This window comes from Rana temporaria, chromosome 8 (assembly GCF_905171775.1).
Source record: "Rana temporaria chromosome 8, aRanTem1.1, whole genome shotgun sequence".
In the NCBI taxonomy this organism is placed as follows: domain Eukaryota; kingdom Metazoa; phylum Chordata; class Amphibia; order Anura; family Ranidae; genus Rana; species Rana temporaria.
In genome coordinates this window covers 26,716,870-26,722,942 of record NC_053496.1, presented here as the reverse complement: position 1 = coordinate 26,722,942, position 6,073 = coordinate 26,716,870, and the positions used below count along the sequence as shown (strand labels likewise).

General features: G+C 41.4%; 1 pseudogene; it reads left to right on the top strand.

Annotated features, from left to right (window-relative positions):
• The first annotated feature begins 4,312 nt into the window (after positions 1–4,312).
• Positions 4,313–4,415, top strand: LOC120912562 (annotated as a pseudogene).
• The last annotated feature ends 1,658 nt before the right edge of the window (positions 4,416–6,073 follow it).

The following is a 6,073-nucleotide window of genomic DNA, read 5'->3' as shown; positions in this document are numbered from 1 at the left end:
TTCACTCATTCAGTGTTGCTTTAGTCGCACTGTTCTTTTACCCTTTGTGTCACACAGCGCAGATATCATTACTTATTTCAATTATAAAATGTGCTTAGTATACTGTATAGCTACTAACCAAAAAGATAATCATTGACACTTGATAACATTACAAATTATAAACAATAAATATAAGTAGCCTGTATAAATTGAAAAAAAATAAAAAAATATATATTTTTTATGGGCGTACAGATAAGTATTTTTAACTGTATGTAAAGAAAAAAAAATGATATAGAGGAATACTATATATATATACACACACACACACACACACATACATATACACACACACACACACACAATACCGGGCACTTAACCCCCTTTCTGCCCAGGCCATTTTTCAGCTTTCAGCGCTGTCGCACTTTGAATGCCAATTGCATGGTCATGCAACAATGTACCCAAATGAATTTTTAATCATTTTCTTCACACACAGAGCTTTCCTTTGGTGGTATTTAATCACTGCTGAGTTTTTACAAAAAAAATAAATAAAATAAAAAAGACCAACAATTTTGAGAAAAATAATTATTTTCATAGTTTCTGTCAGTAAATTATGTAAATAAGTATGTCAGGGTCAGCAGACACGTAGCTACGCAAAGGATGTAAGACCAAACAGAGTGATATTTACAGTGAACACACACCAATAAACATACACAGCAACCAGTGTAAGAATAAACCAGTCCATTAAACAAGAAGAAGAAGAACTAATGAACCTAACTGCTATCTATAAACAATATCTACAACATAAGGGACAAGGTAACAGGGATGCCAGGAGGGGAAACATGACTGGGAACAGGAACATGGAACAAGGCAGAAGGGTGCAGGATGGATCAGGACAAGGGAAGGTTATCAGGCACAATCTGGTAGCAAGAAGGCAATCAGACAGGATAGTGACGCACTGGGGGAAGGGAGGAGCAGCCTTAAATATCCACCTGGCAGCTGGAGCCAGGTGTGGTTGCTCAGAACCTGCTGGCTTCTGGGAGACACCTGCTGGTAGACACTGGAACTGCAGCCATCTGCAAAGTGAACCCCAGTGCCACCAGCAGGTGAACTCAAACCTGACAGAGTCCATCCCCTAAGGAGCGTTCTCCGGACGCTCCACAAGGCCCTACCACTGGGGTTTGCAAGCAGACCTAGTACCCCACTACCAACGTCCGAAGGCTTGATGAGAATCCCACCGCCGGGGTCCCAAAACTGGCTGGGTTTTCTTCTGGTCAGACCCTCAGAGGCAGGCTGGGAAGCAGGCACCGGATCAGCAGGCTGGACAACAGGCTGAGGCACATCAGACTGGGCAGTGGCACAGATATGGGCATAGTCCAACTGGGAAGCAGCTCTGGATATAGAGCAGTCCGCTATAGTATATAGTGCAGCTCTTATACTATTGCCAGAAGCAGCAGTGCCGCCTTATGGTAACAGAAGGAGACATACTGAATGCAGTTTAGCACCACTGAATTTTAATAGACACTCCTGCTTAGGACAGGGTGGCTACATTTGTCTCAGGTTGGGTGCTTACAGATTAGAGTTGGAACACATACAGTATACACAGCACTCTCTATATGGACTACTAGGCCAAGTGAGAGTACTTTTTGCATTTTTTAAATTGCCAATCCAGAAGGCACCTTTCCCCATCTAGTTACAAAATTATTTTAAGATGCTGTTTTCTTGCTCATACATCACGGAACACAGAGTCTTAATTACTTAATGGGTTATGTAGTCACCACAGGTGATTGGACACTGGTAAACCCAATTAAAATAGAGTTCCTCCTCTAGATAACCCCTACCAAATGGAGAGTACCTCAGTTTTTTCGCCAGTATCTAAGGTGGTTGGTCACATTGAACATGTGCTAAGAAGAAAAAGCTCTTTTGATGGTCTTCTGCAGAGGCCTAGGAGCTATAACCTGATCCAAACCTCGGGCCGATATCAAAAGGCTAAGATGGGTGGTACCCGGGCCTCGTGTAAAGAAGAAACAAGGTTTGCCTGTAATGTTTCTCTGCAGAGGTCTGGGCTCTGGGATCCAGGCTTTGGTGTACTAATGCAACTGTGGCATGAAAAGTTACTGGCAGAGTCTTCTACAGGTCCAGGTATGAGGTTCCTCTAAGTAGGAACCCATGGTAAACCTGAAGGTTGGCACAACATTACCCGCCGTGATGGGTGAAAGCTGGATCTACTTTTTAGTAGCTTTCCAGCGGCGTGGATAAGGTAAGAGAGGATCATTTTTTAAATAAATGTTATCTTCTGCGAGTAGGATGTCTTTCCTGGTTTTCACCAATAGAGGAAGTACTGTACTTGGTGTATTCTTACATAGCCATCCAGGACACGCTCAGTGAAGTCAGTCAGTTAAACACCACTCACCTCCTCCCATGCAGGCTCTGCCACAAAAAACACATACAGGCGTACCCCCAAGAAACCCCAGTGATCTGCTTTCCTTTCCTCTTCGCCTTGGACACCGCCATGACGGTCGGCACGCTTTTGTACTGTCTATAGGCAGATGGAGAGGGGGAGGGCTGTGGTTGCTTGTGCCCGTGCACAGGCATGGCGCACCTGTGTGCAGGCACCAAGTGGCTGGTTTAAAAAGCCCAGCACGCCAGAGCCTTCTGTAAAGTGGCATGGACACAGAGCTGTGGGCTGTAAGCATCCCTGTGGATTGAACCTGGCAAACCTAAGACTCCTACTCGGCATCAGGTTGTGCAGTGAGGTAATATTTGTGTATTGTAAGACTAAAGCACAACAGTGATTGCATTTTTGTGATAGTACCTCTGCTTTGCAGTAAGGACTATGTCCCCCAGAAGATGTACAAGGGCTAGTAAAAGAGGGACCAGGAAGTTCCCGCTTATGGCTTAGGATTCTGTGCTTGCCTGCAGTTTGCCATCCCCCCTGTCAGTCTGGTAGCAGCCTCACAGGATGATCATGTACCCCTGTCTGGTTTTGCAGCTTCTCCTATGGCAGCTCCTGTATACGTCACTAAGGACCAGGGCCGCCATCAGGGGGGGTACAAGCAGTACACCTGTAAGGGGCCCGGAGGCCCACAGAGCCCCAGATGGCAATCCCCATTTTTTTATTTATTTTTTATAAAAATAAAAAATAAATCATATATTTTTATTTTATTTTTTATTAACAGGGCCAATATGTTTTTTTTTGTTTTTTTAGGGGTCCGGAGATCCCCAGGGCCCCGGATGACAACCCCCTTTTTTTTATAAAAAAAATATTTTTTTTATATATTTTTTATTTTTAACCCCCCTTTTTTTATAAAAAAAATTATATTATTTTATTTATGTTTTTCTTTCTTTTTAGTTCTTTTATGTGGGCCCGGAGGCCCACAGGGCCCCAGATGGAAATCCCCCTTTTTTTTATTTATTTTTTATAAAAAAAATCATATATTTTTATTTTATTTTTTATTGAAGGGCCAATTTGTGTTTTTTTTTGGAGGTCCCCAGACCCCCGGAGGCCCCCAGGGCCCCAGATGGCAACCCCCCCTTTTTTTTTTATAAAATCATTAACAGGGCCAATATGTTTTTTTTTTTTTTTTTTTTAGGGGTCCGGAGGTCCCCAGGGGCCCGGAGATCCCCAGGGCCACGGATGACAACCCCCTTTTTTTATATAAAAAAAAAAAAATTATATATTTATTTTTATTTTTCATTTTTAACCCCCCTTTTTTATATAAAAAAAATTATATTATTTTATTTCTGTTTTTCTTTCTTTTTAGTTATATATATATATATATATATATATATATATATATATATATATATATCATTTTTTTATTAAAGGGCTCAGAGGTCCCCAGGGCCCCATGTGGCAAACCCCCTTTTTTTTTTTTTTTATAAATGTTTATTTTTATATATATATATATATACATATATATACATATTACCATCATTATTTTTCATTGTTTTTGTTAATCTGTGTTTATATGGTGTGTTCACGTTCCATGAGCAACATAGGGGTTAAGGTTTATTGTCTGAAGAACATGCCCCTGTTCTCCTCCCCTCGTTTGCTCATATGTCCCTCCCCTTTTTCCTATTTAAACATTGTGGGTGCCTCATCTCCTTGACTTTGAAAAAGCGCACAGTGCGCGAAACGCGTTGTCAAGGCAACCCCCCTTTTTAATCTACTTTAGATCTTGCATTACGTTCCGGTCCATGAGGAATTTTTCAGCAGTTTAATTGATCCTCTCTATATGTTGGCAATAGCGCAATAAGGACTCTCCACTCTGGGTGGATATTCTCATCCTTCTCCACCAGATCCATCATATGCAATTGTGACTAATAAATGGATTTATTTCCTCTGCCTTTTAGCCAAGATCAAGTGTAGTATCTGTTCTTAGTGAATAAATAGGGATGCCTTATTTTGATCTTATTGATGTAAGTGCATACCTTATTTTATTTATTAAATCGCGAGGATTTTACACTATTGTGAGTCCCTCTTCTATTTACATATATCCTGTTGTGCTGAGATGACTGATCGATTCTGACAACTTTTAATTTGGATAACCGGAGGGAATATCTGCTGTGAATACACCCTTACATGCTGTATTTGGTCTCCTTAAACAGAGACCAATAATATTCGGTAAGAGGCAGTGTTTGTCTTTGGTGGAAGTGTTTTCTCATTACCTTTCCTGGGATGTTTTACAATTCCTGCACTGGGGACATCTTCATTTGAAACTTCTGTATGGTGGACTTTTGGCTCATTACAGGACTCATCTATCAAAATTATTTTTCATTCATGTGTTTATATTTTCATTTTTATTTATTTTATTAATTTTCTTCATTGAGCAATTTTTTCCACAAAGGACTATTTATTCACTTATTTATATATTTTTCATTGAATAGAGTCACACATGTCACAGCTCACTGCATTTGGTGTCACTCACATCTGACATACTATTTTGCAGATAGCTGGCTGATTATAGTAGCGCGATCTGCTCTCTGCTATTTATATTTGTTTGGTGTGGTATAACACTTTTTGATCGCAGCTTTTTTATATAATTTTTTAGGTTTTTCACATTTAGAACAAGCGCATTAATTTTTTCCTTTAGTATCTGTTCTTATCAGTTGTCAGAGGAGCGCTGAAGCACCTCCTACATGGGGAGGGTGGATGCAATCCAATGACGTCATTGCACCTGGAAGGATGCTTTCAGCAGGGACTACGCCGCGCTGCTTAACAGATACTGGGGGAGGGCCTGGTCATTGTATAACACAATGACCACTTCTTTCACTCTCCTCTCCACTATCCCTTTCCCCTACTTTATTTTATTCATTAGCCTATGTTTGTCACGTTTTTGTCTTTTTTTGTTTGTGCACGTTATTTGTTCACTGTGTGATTAGTAGGGTGCCAGTCCTCGGGCCAGCCCTGAACGTCTTGGGAGTGGGCGGACATGGCCTTCTGGCTTAGTTCACCTGCTCTCATGGGGAGCCCCACCTAGTACTGGGAGGGTTCTGTTTCGGCAGACACTCCAAGGAAGTTGGGTCTGTGTCGGCTTCGGTTGCTCGGACCACAGTACCTCAGTCCCCGTCTGGAGCCTAACGCCACGGGGGATCAGGGTTTGGGTCCTTTTTCACAGGAGGACCACTTGACGTTGCACCCGTCTGCACGTTTTTGTGACCACTCTTTATGTGTGTGCACATTTTTTCTACACCGGGTGAAGTTTTTGGGTGTGTTACACACGCCATAGGCTTTTCAAAAAAATAATTGACTTATTTCCTCACTTTCTGTCATTAAGCTCATGTGGTTGAGTGTCATGAGCGCTGGTTTTAGTGTTTATTAATAGGAATCTTGCCTTTTTTCAGTTGGGATTAAATATGAAGTTGGCTTTGAGCGCTATCAAGGGTCAAATCTCGGCCTTGTCGGTATTCTCATTCCCTAGTCTGGGCCTTTGTTCAGGGAGCACTACGCCTTAATGCGCCGGTTAAGTCCCCCGTGTGCCTATGGGATTTGAATTTGGTATTGTCTGTTTTACAGAAATTACCCTTTGAACCTTTACATTAGGCATCTTTAAGTCTTTTGACAAAGAAACTGTTTTTTTCTCATAGCCATATC